This window comes from Toxotes jaculatrix, chromosome 23 (assembly GCF_017976425.1).
Source record: "Toxotes jaculatrix isolate fToxJac2 chromosome 23, fToxJac2.pri, whole genome shotgun sequence".
Classification (NCBI taxonomy): domain Eukaryota; kingdom Metazoa; phylum Chordata; class Actinopteri; family Toxotidae; genus Toxotes; species Toxotes jaculatrix.
In genome coordinates this window covers 8146802-8163667 of record NC_054416.1, presented here as the reverse complement: position 1 = coordinate 8163667, position 16866 = coordinate 8146802, and the positions used below count along the sequence as shown (strand labels likewise).

The 16866-nt window shown below is 43.9% G+C and overlaps 1 protein-coding gene across 11 annotated transcripts in view; it reads right to left on the bottom strand.

Moving 5' to 3' along the window:
• Positions 1 to 16866, bottom strand: part of LOC121177287 (receptor-type tyrosine-protein phosphatase delta-like) — a 127137-nt gene that overhangs the window by 94416 nt on the left and 15855 nt on the right. The window lies entirely within an intron of this gene.

Sequence of the window (16866 nt, the reverse complement as noted above, 5' to 3'; positions counted from 1 at the left end):
CTCACACCACCTCCAACACACACACGCGCTTCTTACGAACACAGATGCGTATACACATACATACATTTGAGCACACTAGACAGATATTAGATATTTTCACATTAGTAGTGTTTGTAGTGACTGTGAATTTGATTAGAATCAACTGGACTGAAAAAGCCTGAGCAGGATGTGAGGGGATAAAAACGCAGTGTGATCCATACGTGGTGCAGGTACAGCTGTCTGTCTCCTCCGGTTATTGTTTTACGCATCTTCCCCTCCAAATCTAAGTGATAGCCTTTGAGTTAATTAATGAAGTGTGAATTTCCATAATGACATGACATTAGGCAGCACACAAGGAACAGTACTCAGCAGCCCTCCCCCTTTCTATTCACGCCCGTCATGCGCACACACCCATTCACACACACAGAAGCTGATAGAGGCAAACAAAACCATCTGTATGTTGTGTAACCACCAGTGAGACAACCAAGAGGCTGTGCCATGTGTGTAAATACAAGGAGACGCTAATGTAAGCGCAGCTAAAACACCCCTCCCAAAACCTTGATTTATACCAAAAATGAAAACAGTTTTATTTGGTGTTGATTTGTAGTGTTCGTTTTTACAAGTCAACTGCACCGCAAAGTCCTTCCTGATGTGGCGAGGGTGAGGGGAACCACCTGCCAGACCTGGCAGAAAGGCGGCAACAGCAGTTTTTTATCTGACAGTGTATTTAGCCTAAATACTGTAGATTTTTTGAATGAAAGATTGTGCACATACGTGTTTAATTACATGTATGAGCAAGTACATGAATTCAGACGACCCTTTTCATTTCTATTAGTCTATACAAAAAGACTCCCTCAAAGGCGGAACCACCTTAGCCTGTTTTATCCTCAGCATGTCCATTTTGCGTTGCACTCTGCGCCTTCACTTTCATACATTTGGTGGCACTGATGCTTTCCATTGAACATTTATTACAATAGAAAGAAAAAACAATCTTGTCTTTCTTCCTGAGCCCCCGGTGGTATTATTGTGTTCCCATTCAGTGGTGCTTCATTCAAAGGATTTTGCTGCTGATAGCAATCATGCATTATTAAACAAAGCCTGACAACATGCACAATGTTAATTAGAAAAGGGGGGGAGTGTGTGGCAAGAAAAAGAAAGGGGCTGTTGAGCTGTCTACTCTCTCTCCTTCCCATGATCCTTATCAGAAATGTGAAAGAGAAGGAGGGAGGGATGTTTATATTCTCCATAATGGCTGGTCTCTATTCTCATTTGAGCGTGTGTGTTTGGTATTCGGGTCTTTTTAGACAAGCAATATTATTAAAGGGAAAAAAACAAAAGAATCAGTCATATTTATCTTATATTCCAGCCATACCGCAGTGAACTTGTTATGGGAAAGAATGCAGGCGGAATAGTTATGAGCTCTCCAGAGCAGCAGGTTCACAACATCAGCTTCACGCCAGTTGTGTCTTTCCATGTTCCCTCACATGCCGTAATATTTTGGCAAACCGAGCACAAGCCAATGGGAACCAAATGCTGACATGAGAATGCTACCGATGGTGCCATTTTTAACAAATTCAGCATGGGTTCGAGCGCAGCGGTTGTACCACATGATGCTCATCCTTCGTGCAAGTTGACTAATTTCACTGCGGCCAGCTCCGGGGAATTTTTAAATGGGGTGTTTTTAATTTCAGGCTCATGCACAAACTGAATTGAACTTCAAGGAAATAGTGGAGTTACGGTATGTTATCCTAACGGACCAAAGCAGCCACAAGAATGCCACCAAATCTATTAAGGCCAATCCCTCTGTAATTAGCCCAACACATGCAAGGACAAAGCACGGCAAAACTACAGAGGATGTGATCCGTACTGCGTTGTGTTATAAAAAGTTGTAGTATCATGCCCAGCCAGGCAGAGCAAATAAGAATTTGATTCGTTTTATGAGGTAGGACTTTGTATTTCCCTCTGGGCCAGCAGAGTTAAAGAATGCAGTAATTACCCCCCACATGCACACTTTGAAAATACAGCTATATGCAGGGTTATAGCACAGAGCATACACGGTAGACTGCTGGGTTAGTACTGCGATGATGTCTGTGATCCCTCTTTTTGATTTCGCCCTGATGCTGAGAGAGACAGTGCCTGCTCTAGAAAGAGCTTCTGAAGCCTTGCTCTCGTTGTGAAGTTAAGTAGCAGTGAGTGGGACACAAGGGAGACAGGATTCAGGGCTGCAGCTGATGCAAATTCCACCATCTTACATTTGCTGTTGACATAACACGTAATTAAACTGTTCTCCAACAAAACACCCTGATGAAGGCATCATAGTAGACGTTTGGGGAATAAAGCACTGAGTGTTGGAGAAGAGTCATCCAACATTTTTAAATTTGATGAGCATGTATTGTTTACACTGCCCCCCCCCCCCCCCATGCATCTTTCTTTGCTGTATTTTAGTGGCAGGTCTCAACTTCAAGGTTAAAGGGCATGTAAAAGGGCATACTTTGCTCTGCACTAGCATTTCTCCTCAACCAGCACCACTGAGAACAGCCTGTGACAGGCACCCACTCATGGTGCCCTCAGTATCATATGACCAGGTTTATAATATAAGCTCATCAAAGGCAAAGTTCTCCACCCATGTATACCTACACCCACCCATTTCCTTATTAAATCCTCACTTCCTTATCAAGAGAGGTTAAGATTGGGTTAAGTCACCTTGTGTTTTACATGCCAGCTTCAGCCCTCTCTTCTTTTTCCTCTTACTCTTTCTTTAACGCCACAGTTTAAAGTCTCTCTTCACTATGTAAATTCCCTTTCTTATGTGTATTTTTTTTTGTAACCGCTCTTCCCATGTGTTTTTCTCTTGTCTATTTTTCCTCTGTTTTTTTTTTCCCCATACCGCTACTTGCTTCTTCTGCCCGCAATGGTGTGATTTAAGACCGAGTGACAAGGCCGTTTCTCACACATCGCTCCCGATCAGCCGGCATGTGTAATACCATCCCTCAAGCTAAGCTAAGCTATGCCCTCAAGTGCAGCCTCCACATGAAAGACCCTGACAACCGCACATCAGAGGAGTTTATTTGCTATACTTATTTATTTACTCTTTCCCCCTCCCTTCTTACCACCCCTGACCTCCCTCAAACAAGCCTCCCACGGTCATAAACTATCCTTTGGGTGGTGCCGCCTGACTTTTCTTTTTGAGAAAGTCAGGGTTTACAGCTCTGTCTGCAAGCCTGACTAATTTTTTGACAAGCAAATGCTGCCAATACTGTAGCTGATGTCTTTGGTTGTATCTTGTTTTCTTATGAATGAATCATCCAACATGAAACTCACAGCAGGAAGCTAATTGGGTTTGATGACATTTGTCTGTCTAATAATTGGTTTTAAAGCACCTGCTGCGGCTTTAGGACAAGGAAGCTATCACACTCCCATCTCGATTGTGTGTCCATTGTGAATTAGTACCAGGAGATTTCAAAGCCGTTTCCCCATTTTTTTTTGTCGGCAAAATGAACCAGACTTTGAAATGTCACACCACAAACAGAGTAAAATAACATTTATTCACCTAGTTTGTGAACACTGTCATTAATCAAATGATACTGTTGGGCCTTTTCTGTGATAATTTCCCCTCTGGCGCAAATACTGTCTACAGCAAATAAAGGTTACACAGCTTCATAGAGCATAGACTTCTGTAAAAACAACTTTGTATGGAAAAAACACAGGTCAAGGAGAATGTGTTTCAATTTGAAAACTGTTACCTTGTTTGGGTGCAAAGAGCAAGGTTGTGTCCTCATGAGAATTCAGCCCACCCAAACTGACCTTGCGCATACACTTCAGTAACTAAAATGACCACGTAGCACCAGCTCGCGAATACTCCTCCTCCTCTCACTCACTCACTTCTGTGTGTGCTCTTTTTGTTTTCAACAGCCTCTCCTTGACTTTTCTCTCTACCTGGCCTACCTTGCCACTTCCTCTCTCTTTCTCTCTCTGTTTCTCTTTCTCTCTTCACCCATCCTTCTCTCTCACCTCATTCCTCCCACCACGTTTCCCAGCAGCTGTTGGGTTCAGATGGATGGTCCCCACAGTGCAAGACCCTGACCTGCAGTCTAGTGACTGATTATCCCAGTGCCCTGTTGTGCTGCTCCATGAACGCATACCAACACACAGCGCACACACAGGCACTTACAAACAAACAAACACACACACACACACACACAAGGTTACGGAGCTATTGGGTAAGCTTTGGAGACACTAGGGAGTTTAGAGAGGGGAAAAAAAGCAAAGCACCAAAACAACATTTTTCATCCTTGTCTGCATGCTTGGATCACCTCCTTTGACCTTGATGACACTAGTGAACACACTTCCTATTGAACTCTAATGGATGCCACTAATGCCTTTTCAATGGGCAGCAGATAAAACCACAGCAGAGCACAATCAGAGTTTGAGTAAGTGTGTGAGCTGTGTAAACTATTCAAATGATTGCCGGCTTATTGGGAGGCCTTCTCTTGTGCTGTGTTTGCTTGTCACAATGTGGGCGGCTTCTATAGTAAAAGCATGTGCCACTTGGGTCGTGCTTGACCTTGCACATCAGCATTTAGTATAGGGAAAGAACTTGTTATCATGCAAACAGGCTGAATCTTGAGGAGTCTATTGTGTCGGGAGCACAGAGTGTGGCAGGATGGGGGGAAAGTGAGAAAAATGGTAGACGCAGCAGCAGCAGCCAACCTGGAATGGCTGGGATTAAATTTACGCCGCATGAACAGGGGAGGGCTAAATCATGTTACATATTATGAACCAGAAAAAAGGAAGGGGGAGTGAGAGGTGGGCGGAGCAGAGGGGTGGAAATATAATGGATAAGAGGAGCAACGAGGCAGAGAGGGAGAGAGGTGGTGAGAGAAAGGAGTGGAGGACAGGGGAAAGTAATGTGGAGGGGAGAGGAGGGAAGGAGGAGAGGGAGGGAGAGGAGAGCGCACTGTAGGGTAGAGAGCGGTAGAGGTGGAGGCAGAGGGAGGGAAGCAAGGGAATGTGCCTCACTGCCAGCTTTTCTCACGCTCCATCTGTGCTTGTACGCCTAACACAGGCAGCGTGAGAGAGATGGAAGACAGGAATGAGGGATGGAGGGAGAAAGGCAGGCGCTGCTAAACAGGAGATGATAGTCGCGAGGCCACTTTGGCAGTCAAAAGGTATTGTTTCCTGAAGGGAAGGAACTGGAAAGATGACAGCAGGTGAAAAAAAAATGAGGGAATAAGAGATGTGGCACATGTAAACCCTACTTACCCTCAAAGGCACAAACTCTGGATCAGGTCCGCATCCAATCAAATAGATGCAGCCTGAAACAAACAACTCCTACACGTACATGCTCACAAATGTAAATTCAGGCGTTCGTGTGCACAAATAGACACATACAAGCCGAGCGCAGGCACGCATACCCTTTGCACCACATGCTCCTGGCACTTTGACATCTACCCCCAACACTGCAACGGTCTGTGGGAGGATGAATAATCTCACTTCCGTGAGGCACAGAAAATGAGAGAGAGGAAGGAGGGTGAGAGGGAGGTTGTTCCCAGCCTGAGCTCATGTCGTTTTATGGAAAGTACAGAGCCCTGGAACAGACAAAACAGCATACCACTGCCACTCGCCGACATGGCAGAAAACATCAGAACAGAGCTCTATTGAAAATAACTGAATAACACAGCACTGGGAATTGTGTTGCCCCTAATACATATGGCATAAGTCAACAACAGTATGCCTCCTTATCTTTTGCGAAACAATTGAACACCAAGGTACATTGTACGATTGTGACATTTTAGTGGCTTTTGTACACAAGCCAGGCCGTTTGGTGTGTAAATGCACTACTTAGGCGTACATGAAGGATGTAAGGAGGCGCTTGGGGCATACACGCTACACTCATAGGGCAGCAAAATAATTAAAATGCCAAGTGTCTCCCATCATCTAAATGCTAATTTGCCTCAATATACCCTGAGCTAAAATGTAATGCCACATTATGGTTGCTGTAGTGCACTAAGGCAATGGCGGATGAATTTCCCTTCAATTAGCCTAGCACACACTATGCTATCTTTTACCTAAGGTGATGCGATAGATGTTTTTCTAAGGTCTCACCTCTCTGTTTCACAGGCAGTTGATCTTTAGATATCTAATCTCAAAGGTGAAAATGTTGTTGTGTAGTTCTACATTCTGTTATTATGTCACTTTTATCAACAGGCGTCAAGTAATGCATAAAAAAAGCTTATCCCGCCTCACTTCTGTCCGAGTATTTGCTGAGAAAAAGTTTGTCAAACCGTTGTCCATGAGGACGCTGACAGCAGTTCTTCTTTTTCAATGTATTATGGACACTGGTGTTTTTACTACGGCTCAGATTTGATAAGAAAGCCTGAGTCAACAACTGAAAGAACCGCATTAGAACCAGCTGCTTATCAAAGCTTTTTGCATGAAAATGCATCAGTGCCAACAGGGAGGGCAATGGGACAAAAAATATTATCACAGATATGAGATGTTTTTGCTGAATACACAGAGGTGAAATTGTGTTGTTCCTGCTTTTCCATCTATATCCTGATAAGACTGTCAAAGGACATGCTAGGTGTGAATGAACAGCATTTTAGAAAGCAGTTTCAAAATTTCAGAGGTTCAAGCATCCTTACTAAAGTTTACTGAGCACTTTGATGTGGGTGCTGCTGATTAATAGATTTGAAAAGCTAAACTTTTTTTTTTTTAGTTCTTGGACGCCCTTGAAAGGTGTTTTAGTCAAGCTAAGCTATTGTTCTCATGAAAGGCAGTGCAGGCCGCTTGTGCAACTCAGTCGAGGGAAAGCTATGGTTCACCCTAAGGCAAAAGCAACAATTCCCCCTTTGTCGTTTCACTAAGACAAATGCTTGCCACAGCTACGTTAGCAAGCAAACAAGAGCAGTTCCCCGTCAGTGATGGTATATTGTAGCACACGAACAAGACATTTTATTATGCTGCCGAAAACAAATGAATGGGTCCTTTTCTCCGGCCACAGTTTGGAGATTGAAGTTCAAATCAAATGCCACCTTCAAACAAATGTCAGTACAGGAAATCAGAAGTGTTCTGCCAGTGCCTGGCATCAAGCAAAATGCACAGTTTGACATTTGGAAGTGATTTTCTCTCCCTCCATCCTTGTTTCATATAAAATTAACTTGGTAATCGTCAGAAAAATGCACAAAAGCCCACATCACACAGTCTTTGCTGCTCTCACTCTACATCTAACACCCTCTCAGAAACCTTTATACAAACTCCCCCAACCCAGTACAGTCCACCCCCGAACACTCACAAACATGATTAAGACACTGTCAAGCTTGACATTGCCATCTCCCATGCTGTCAGTGGCCCTCACTGGGAGTCGCTGTTGACTGACTGCCTGGATGTGCCTTATCATTAACAGGGCCGCCTGTGCCACCACAGAGGGGCTTTGATGACAGAAACTAAGGCCCCAGTGCCTGCCCCTCCCATTTTGTCTGCCCAAGTGTCATCTAAATGAGATAGGGCCCAGGAGCTAGGGGATTAGGCACTGCATAATTACCTATTTAAAGATCCTAATTGAGCATTTCATTAAGAGACTGGCACTGAGATTTTGCCAAGGAGGGCACTATGGGGAGAGAGACGTATTTGTCTGTGCATGCATGCGTGTATGCATGTGTGCATGTGTTCTGAGTGTGTGGGTGCGTGTGTGGGTTGGTGATGACAGGAGTATGTGGGTGTGCATATGCCTGTGTGCGCATTTTGGAACTGCAGCAGACTGTAACCTTGAATTCAAGGGTTACCTTGTTAGCATGGAGGTCTCTGGCTTGTCTTTTTGTTTACATTGCACTAAGGCTGTTTGGAACATGATTATGCAAGTAAATCCAATAGAAATTCACCTTTAGAAATTGACTGATGGTCATAAGTAAACATAGCAGCTCTCCACTGAAGAGTACTACGCTCTTTCCCATGCTTAGTGTTTTAATAATCTAAATTAAGTTCCAATCTTTAGAGAAAGGTGGTGGTTTTAAGACTGCCTGTGAATCTGTGGTAATTGTTAGTTCAGCTGCCCGTGACTGCACTCGATGAACTGAAAATATTTGTGACCCCACTTGATTCTGAAGACATTTTTGCTACTAAATCAAAACAAAGCTGTTATCTTCTTCTCCGACTTACTGATGATTTAACTTTCTCTATCTACAGTACCAGTTAGCTGAATGGACATTTTCCTGCTGTCCAACAGTGAGCAAATGCAAAATTAATGAGTGTGTCATTCTGTAATGCTTATATTTCATATTTTAATGCAGGCTTTTATCATCCATCTTTATTTACTTGATAAAGAACAGTTGTTACAGGCCATTGCCTCAGGCATTCACCCCTTTCTTTAGCCAATGAAAACTTGTTGGGGAGATATGTACGGTTCTTGTGTTAATGTAATGCAAATTCTGCTTCAGTTGTTCCAACGTCTATTTTTGGGGAACATTGTCAATGCCAGACAAATGAAGCTACAAACTAAATGAGAACATTTGTGAGCACTGGGCTCTGCTATGCATGATAAAAGAAAAACAGTACTAAGCTATAGCATTTCCCATCTCCATGAAGCTTACTGAATTCAATGGAAGGGAAATTTGTGTGCACACTTTTGTGTTTCCTTTAGCCAAACAACAAAAGATAGTAAGTGAGTCAACGCCACTATCACTGTCAGCTGTCAAGCTTAGGCCGTCATGATGCCACAGTGTCAGTCCCTGGGTTTCCAGTGCCACATCTAAAGCAATTTTGCCTGACACAGAATGAGATATAAGAGTGATATGTACCTTCTTTATCTGCCTTACAGAAGCTAAGATAATACAATTATTTATTGTGATGTTTACCACTGAAATGGAATTTCCAGTGTGGAGGTTGCATAGTATAAAAAAAGAAATTTTTACATTGACTTCAAAAGGTGTTCTGAGATCTTCAAAGCTCTTGTGACAAAAAAAAAAGTACCACCAGTACAGTGTAGAGAGAATACTATTCATTTGCCTTAATGACATTTTATGTTTTTGTGGTGGCCACAGATTCCTGTGTAATTCCACAATGTGACCGTCTAACTGGCTCTTTGCTCACTTATGCACATATTTCAGTGTTGGGAGATTTGTGAAAGAGTCTTTGTTCAGATCATAAATCTAAACTTAGTTTTGAGATCCACAGCCTTGACCTGGCCTGTGACAGGGGCTAAAATCAATGAACAGAGGTGGACTCCAGATGACACTGGGGGCCCCTGATCTTTTGTCATAACAAACAGTTTCAACAGCAGTCATTAGAGCAGAATGCTAGACCCAGATAGTTTGCTGATGACCAATTTGACCTGATTTCCATGACCCAGCAGGCTGTGACTCTTCTTTGCCCCCTCGTCTCTATATCTGGGATCACTGGGGACGCTGACAAGTCACTGGCAGTTGCCTTGCACATGATTGACTTGTTTGCTAAATGACTAGAATCTGAAGTGGCAACGCTAGCTGGGGGCTATTGGAGTCTTTGGGGCAGACACCAGCTGCTAACTGCTACAGATAAACTGTCCCTCCCTCTGGGGATTCATATGAGCACTATGCTGGGGAATGGTGCTGAAGTCTGGCCAAAGATGCTCAGGGCTGTAATGACACTGAAACATCATGAGTCAGTCAGTGCTATTCTACTACCAGACCTATTATTCTTCTTTGACATGATAGAGGTTGAAAAGGTTCCTGCACTGGCTTGGAAATGAACCTGGATCTTGTACATGACAGGTGAGAATCGGTCCCTGAGCCACCGATGATGACAAACTCAAACGTGAATTCAGTGTCTGTTTCAGTGTTAATTCATTGTTGTATTGATGCGCAGGCATCAGGAAATTAGACTTTTTCCCTGTCATATTATAAGTTGTCTTGAGTGTTTGGCCAGCTTAAGCGTCTCAAGCCAAAAAATTAGCAACTGCAGATGTTCCAGATTTAGAGAAATGGACACGGAGAGTGACAGACATATTAGTAAGCGTCCACGCCATCCTCAGAAATTAAGATGTTTGAGCTCACACTGCTGTCAGCATGTATGGAACATGATTGTTGAGTTCTAATAATGTTTTTGAGTTAATGTCAGGTGTGCAGCAACCTGCTGCTGTTGTGATGACTTTAACTTGAGCATGGGTAGGTGGGCAGGTTAGTTTGCGGATAGGATGCCTTTTTCAAATCTCTAACTTGACAAATCATCATCTAACTCCTTCTCTCACTTTGTTGGCTTACAATAGACTTGAACAGTGAAGCGCACAATAAGCTGCAGAGTCTGAAATATATTCACTTGCATAAATGGCAGATTGGCAAAGGGTACACAAGAAAGCAAGACATATAATCTCCGAGAGAAAACCTCTTTGTGCGAGAAAGCGTGCCCGTGTGTGTACTCACTTCCAGCATAAAATTTCGATGGCCTTGTCACTGCTGTGATTGTTGAGTAGAATATAAGCCTGTACGCTCTACACTTTGAATGCTGAAGATGGGGATTCCTGACAGTACAAAGACTATATTATGACTAAGACTGTACCTTGTGACTGATTGGAATTGGCTATGGACTTAGACATTTAATTGTTGATGCAACCAGTATTCATTTAAATGTTCTGTGTTGTCACTGACTTTTGTAAATCCTTTTTTCCCCATGACCAGTGCTACATCTTGTGCTTACCCTGCCTCGCTACATATGCACATGCCACGCTGTTGACTCCATTTGCAAGAACAAACACCTGTGTGGATTTAGAAGATATATGCAGAACAGATTTCTCACACTCTTTTAAAATTCTACTTCAGTAATGGATTAATAGGGTCACAGTAAATACGACATAGTGTAAGAAAGCCAAACTATTGCATAATTTAACATTTGCATGTAGTCTTGTGTACACCCACGTGTGAACAAGCTACCTACTCAGCTTTCAAGTTCCCCATCTGAAAACATCCACGACAGAGTATCCTCTAAACCGAGCAGTTTCTGTTCCAAAGCTCCTCAGTAGGTCTGGCAGCCCTGGTGACAGTGGAGCCAATCTAGCGGGAGGCCCAGTGTGGGCCCTATCAGGCCTCATCCTGGCCTTGTGCAATCCCTATCTCCCCATCTCTGTTGAGGAGACATCCATCTTGATTTCTGCTGAGTGCCAAAAAGAAGTAGTTGGAGAATGAGAGGGAGAGATGGAGAGGAGGATGGAAGAAGGGTGTTCACCTGATAAGGCAGCTGAGAATCAGAAGAGGGGATCTCAGGGAGTGTGGCCCCAACATGCTGGAAAGAGGAACTCCATCTTTATCTAATTACCACAGGGCCGTTTTGCCAGGGTAGATAGCACGACTATGGCGGCTGGTTGGTATCACAGTACTCTCATGCCTTTACAAGCACACACATTCTCACGTGCAAACTCATGTAGATATGATTAACATTCAAATACACTTCCAGTGACGCACGGAGGCACAAGCACACACACACAAACACAAATACATGGGGCCCAGGGCTGAGTGCCATAACAGCCCAATGAAATATATTCAGATTAGAAAGGTGTCGCATTACTCTCCAGCCGGATGATAAATACGCGGTTAGCACCGTCATTAATCTTGTACCCCTCCCCACCTTCCGCCTCCAGATGCGGTGATGTAAGGGGATGGGAGCCAGCATACACTGGATGGAGCTAGTGCTCTCAGTTAGGGCTGCGGTGGTGTGGCTGGTGCATGCATGAAGCAGCGGTGCTGCCTCGTTCTGCTAGGTCTCACAAGCACATGAGGTCAGGGCAATTTGACTCACTGGGCTTGCTTGTAATGGCACTGTTTGGAGAGGCAGGCTGTTGGGTTGAACTGAGGTGATGCTCGTTCTTTATTCAGGGATTGTTGCGGTGAAAAACATACAAATCTCCTCCTCATTTGTCGCACACATTGTCTCTTTTGTTCTTGAGCCGTTCGCCGACTCTCCCTGTCATTCCCTTTACGTTCACCTCTCTGTCCTTTCGCTCCAGCCTCCTCTTCCTTACTAAGCACACCGCTCTCTGCTGCAACCCTCCCCTCTTTCATCCCAAGGGTTTGCTGACATATTGCCCTGAACGGCATTTCATGGTAAGTGGCCATTGTCTGGCTAATGAGCAGCATGCATAAAACACTAGAGGGCTGAGAAGACAATGATAGACATACACACAGAGATAGAAGCACATGCTGGGCGGAATCACAAGGGTGGCTTCACCACCAGTGGCTTAACCGGCATATTTCTCCTACAGACACCGCCATTTCCCTGTAGGGAGGCTTCAGACAGACAGTTCAGACAGTGGCACATTGCCCTCAATACAAACACAGCCCTAGGGAGGGGTCAAAGGTCAAGCGCTGAGGAAATTACTTGTGATAAATTGGCGATGGTGCAAGTAGTGTTGTGTATATGTGAGTGGGGTCATCCTCCCCTTCGCCTTCACTGGCGTGTTTGATGAAGTGTATAGTCTTTGAAAGTACGGTGTGTGTCTGCAGCACACTGAAAGCCAGAGTTTGAGCAGGATCCTCCCACGGATCCTCATTCAAGGAGTGCCTCTTGGGAAAGAATGAGGGGGAGCACTTTGCTGGATTTGGTTCAGAATGATGACTAAAAATTTAAACTCTCAACATGGACTGAGTTACCAAGTGCTAAAGCAGAATTATGTCTTTTTTTAATCATCTATAGTCATCTGTTGTTGACTAAATTAATTATGTAATTATCAGTCACTCAACATCTTAGCAAAACAGTTGAAACCTCTAGAAAACCACTGTATATTACGACTGTGTCCCTGAAAACTGTTCAGACATCATATTCACAAGATGTTTTGCTGATTCAGAAGTGCTGCAGGAGGAAAGTCGGGTTGATTGAAAATTCACGGCTGATCTCACATTGCAAGGGCAATTTTTCGAGGGACGTTTTCTCATGGCTGTGAGAAAGTTCCGCCCATGGTCCAGTCTGCAGTTACCAAAAATATTTTGAGCCTAATTTTTTTTGTCCTCTCAGATTATGCCCTTTTTTATGTCCCTTTTTTTGTCCTGTCTTCATTCTGTAATCACCAAGAGAGCAACAGGATGAGTTTCATTCTTTCCAAGACCTCTGAGCTTAACAACAAGGCTACATTGGGACCATTGTGTGAGAAGGGCCAATATAAACTCGAGTGTTTCACTGCAAGATGGCTGATTAGCTCTTAAGGGGGTTGTAAAGAATTTGGTGCCTTGGTTTGGGGCTTTACTCATGAGGCGCTTGTTAAATTAGGGTGATGAAAACTATTCTGCACATGCATTGCATACACTGGTATATAAAATGATAGTATAATCAAGCACAAATTCCACACAAAAATTGTCTCGCTCGCACAGTTACCTTGTGTTGAGCCAATTGTGTTACCACATTTTTATTGGATCTCTCAGTCGCCCCCAATCACTCTGTGCTCTATAAAATCCTGGCAAGTGGATTGGGGCTACTATAATGGTGGCTCAATGCAGAAATAAACTTGTTTTACTGCTGCAAACAAAGTGATGTGACCTGGAAAGGTTGTATTTTTTGCTTGGATAATGACTGTATTTTAGAGTCAGGCCTCAGTGTGAACTCTAATTACTTGTCTGGAGCAACTGAGCTACATTGGTCTCAAGCACTGAGTAATGAAGTCCATATTGGTTCCATGTTTATTAAACACAACATGAATGTCTGGTGAAAATATCTTTCCTGACTCCTTACGCTCTGGATTTATTGTTGCTTCAGGTCTTTGTATTGGGGAACTTGGATTGTCATCATGTAGCTTTTCATATTTAAGCTAAAAAAAACGAAGTGTACAGTTCAAGTGCTTGTACACTGCTTCTAACATGCAAAAGTCAACTATGTCATGGATATTTTTAACATGTTACAACAATCCTAGCAACCACAAAAGCATCGTTTGACATGAATTACCAAATGTATGTGGTCATTATCTTGCTGGAGTCAAAGTTCGCCAATTGTGCCACAAGGCTGACAGAGATATTTTTAAGAAAATGTCCTTTGACTTTCACATTTTATGTGATTTCATTATCCACACTCTGCCGAACTGGCTCCCAGTTAACTTAATCACTGTGACACCCATTTCTCATAAATATGCAAATACAATACAGACATCTCGAGTACTTTGAGAGTAAAAAGGGACTTTAGGCAAAGAGTTGCCGAAGACCCTTTCTCAAATCTCAAGTCAAGTCTTTTGAGCACCTCATGTGGGGCACTTTTGTTCAGAAATAGTCAAGTTTCTGGGTTCCCCCAGCAACATGTTTTGCCAAAACACAGCATGCTTGCTTGTCACAGTAAATTTAATCATACAAAATGGGAGCACTCTATGCTGCTCTCATCACTGCCACTTTTTTTTTTTTTTGAGTGGTTTTGTTTCCACTGTGGTTAGAATTGAAGCAGATAGAGAGGAGGCACAACAAAGACAGAAAACCATCCCTGCAATCTTAATGAAAATAATACTGTAAAAATTACACAATGGAGGCCTAGTTATATAGCTAGAAATATAATTTTACACTCAGGTCCTTTGTGTCCCTCTGTACCACTGGCTCACTAGTAAAACAGTACTCCACAGACTGAAAGGCGGCATGGGTTTGTGAGATGGTAGGGAAAAATAAAAGGGACATGAGGCAGGAGAAGGGGATTTGTAGGGGTATTAAGGCATTGCACGCCTGCTGGCTTGTGCCTTATCCCGCTGTACATTCCAGTGGTGCAGTGTGCAGAACTTTACAGTCCTCCACCAGCAGAAAACTGAAGCCCATGTGCAACTAGTGTCCTCCTTGAAGAGGACCATCTCAATCCATTTTCTGTCAGCTGTCTTGCCTTGCCTCTGTGTGTTTTTTTTTTTTTTTTGCGTTCCCGCTGATCTACTTAATCTCTGACAGGGGGGTAGATCTTGTGGACTAACAGCTGGGAAATCTGTGCCCCCTCTGCCCCTGTGCTCCTCCTCCTCCTGCCACCCACTCTTTCTCCCTCTCGCTGCCCTACCAGGTCGGCCTACTGACGGCTAATAAAAGAAGCGGCCCTTGACTGTGAACAGCTGGGTTCCTGTGATCTAACTCAGCAAGCCGCTTGCTGGGGCTTTTTCTCTGTGAGCAGAATAGTGGAACACATAAGAATAGCAGAGGAATGAGGGCGACAAATACAGACCACAGAGAGGATTGGGATGAATGAAAAAAAGGGAGTGTAAAAGAGAGAAAAGTGAGAGAACAGACATACTAGCATGCAGTGATAAGCCAGAGGAAGGGGGCTCAGTGGCTGTCTTGTCCCTGGCTTTTCATGGCCTAACCAGCTAATCAATAGCACAGAGAAACACTATTTCAGCTGGCTCACTGAGCTCTCTGTACAGGAGAAATACTTAGAGTGCCAACTCAGTCTTCTTTTTTTTCCCTCTCTACAGCGAGCAACAGCAGTATTTCTTTTAATATATTTAGCTGATATACAGGAAGTGATGTATCTTGTGCAGTGGTGAGTGTACACCTACGCAGGACCCTCAGTTGGACGTTAGAAGGATTGCAGCAAGAGCTGGGAGCAGCTGAAATATGTCATTGATATTAACGAGAGAGAGTTTACATAGCAGGGACTGCAGTGCTTCAAGCGCTTGGCAAGTAGAAGAGGTGGTTTTAAAATAATTAAATAATCGAAATAGCCATCTCATTTACCATTAATTCTTAAACAAACAAACACCAGAGCCAAGTGATTGTGAAAGGCTTTGAGGATTGTTTTAGATATAGACCCCACTTTGAAACTAAATTCCTTTGGTCCTCTGGGGACAGCTTTGATGCGTCTTTGGGAGTGCAGAAGCTGTTGGAAATGGATGAGGTCCTGCTCTCTCTGCTGTTGGCATTCCAATCTCGAGAGAGACGTGAGAGTGGCACCGTTACTCTAAAACAAGGGCTCCAGACAGGGACATGGGTGGGGAGTAGGATGTGAGGGAGGCTTAAAATGTGGCAGACTTAAATAGCTGTGCATATGACCTGTCATGCCTGACCTGCACTCCCTTATCACACTGCTGTTCCATAGATATCTTTTCTAATTTTGTGCGTGTGTGTGAACAAGTATGTGTGTAGTGGGGAAGTTGGTGAGTATGAAAGACGACTCCAGATGCTCCCAGCTGGCTGTTGCCCAGTGAGGCTAATACACTTCTGCCTGCCTAATTAGAGCATGCACACACACACACACGCACACAGTCGACCCCTCCTCACCACTCATGTCCCGCTGTTTCAATGGGTTTATGGTAGGAAGAACATATGCCCCCCCTGTGTTTTATACAGGACACACATGCAGACAGCTAAACAAACAACCAGGGGCTTAATTACCTCATAAGGGAGGCCAGGGATGAGGGCTGCTGATGAGTCACAGTAGCATAATGTAAAAGGATGTACAATGTAACCCAGGAACAACATGTTAGGCTGTAAATACAACTGATTTGTGAAGTTTTGATCAAAGCATCAGCGCGGCAGCAAAAATGCTCTAGATTGCAAGCGGCGATAGACTCTAACTAGCTCTCAGTGTCTCAGCTGCTTAGTGCAAATACACAAACTCGCAAGACCCCCCGCTGAGGTGCCATAATATGGGGGAGGGTTCATGTTGGTTCTCACAGACAGAAAGGAGCATGAAATGATTAGCTTCCAGTCTTGTAGGCCCTCGATGTGTATAACAACCTATCAACATATTTTTCTTGTCATCTGTAACACAAACTGATTCAGGATGCCATATGGACATATGTGTGTCTGAATGTGCTTGCCACGCTGACCCTTTCTTTAGGCTGTCAAACAGTAACACTGCACTCCGGCAGCAGCAGCACTCCCTCACAACACATCATGTCAGACATTTCCTGCCAGCCTGTCAGCGCTGGGCTGTGTGTGGCAGCTTGTGCCCCCCCCCCCCCCCCCCCCCCCCCCCCCT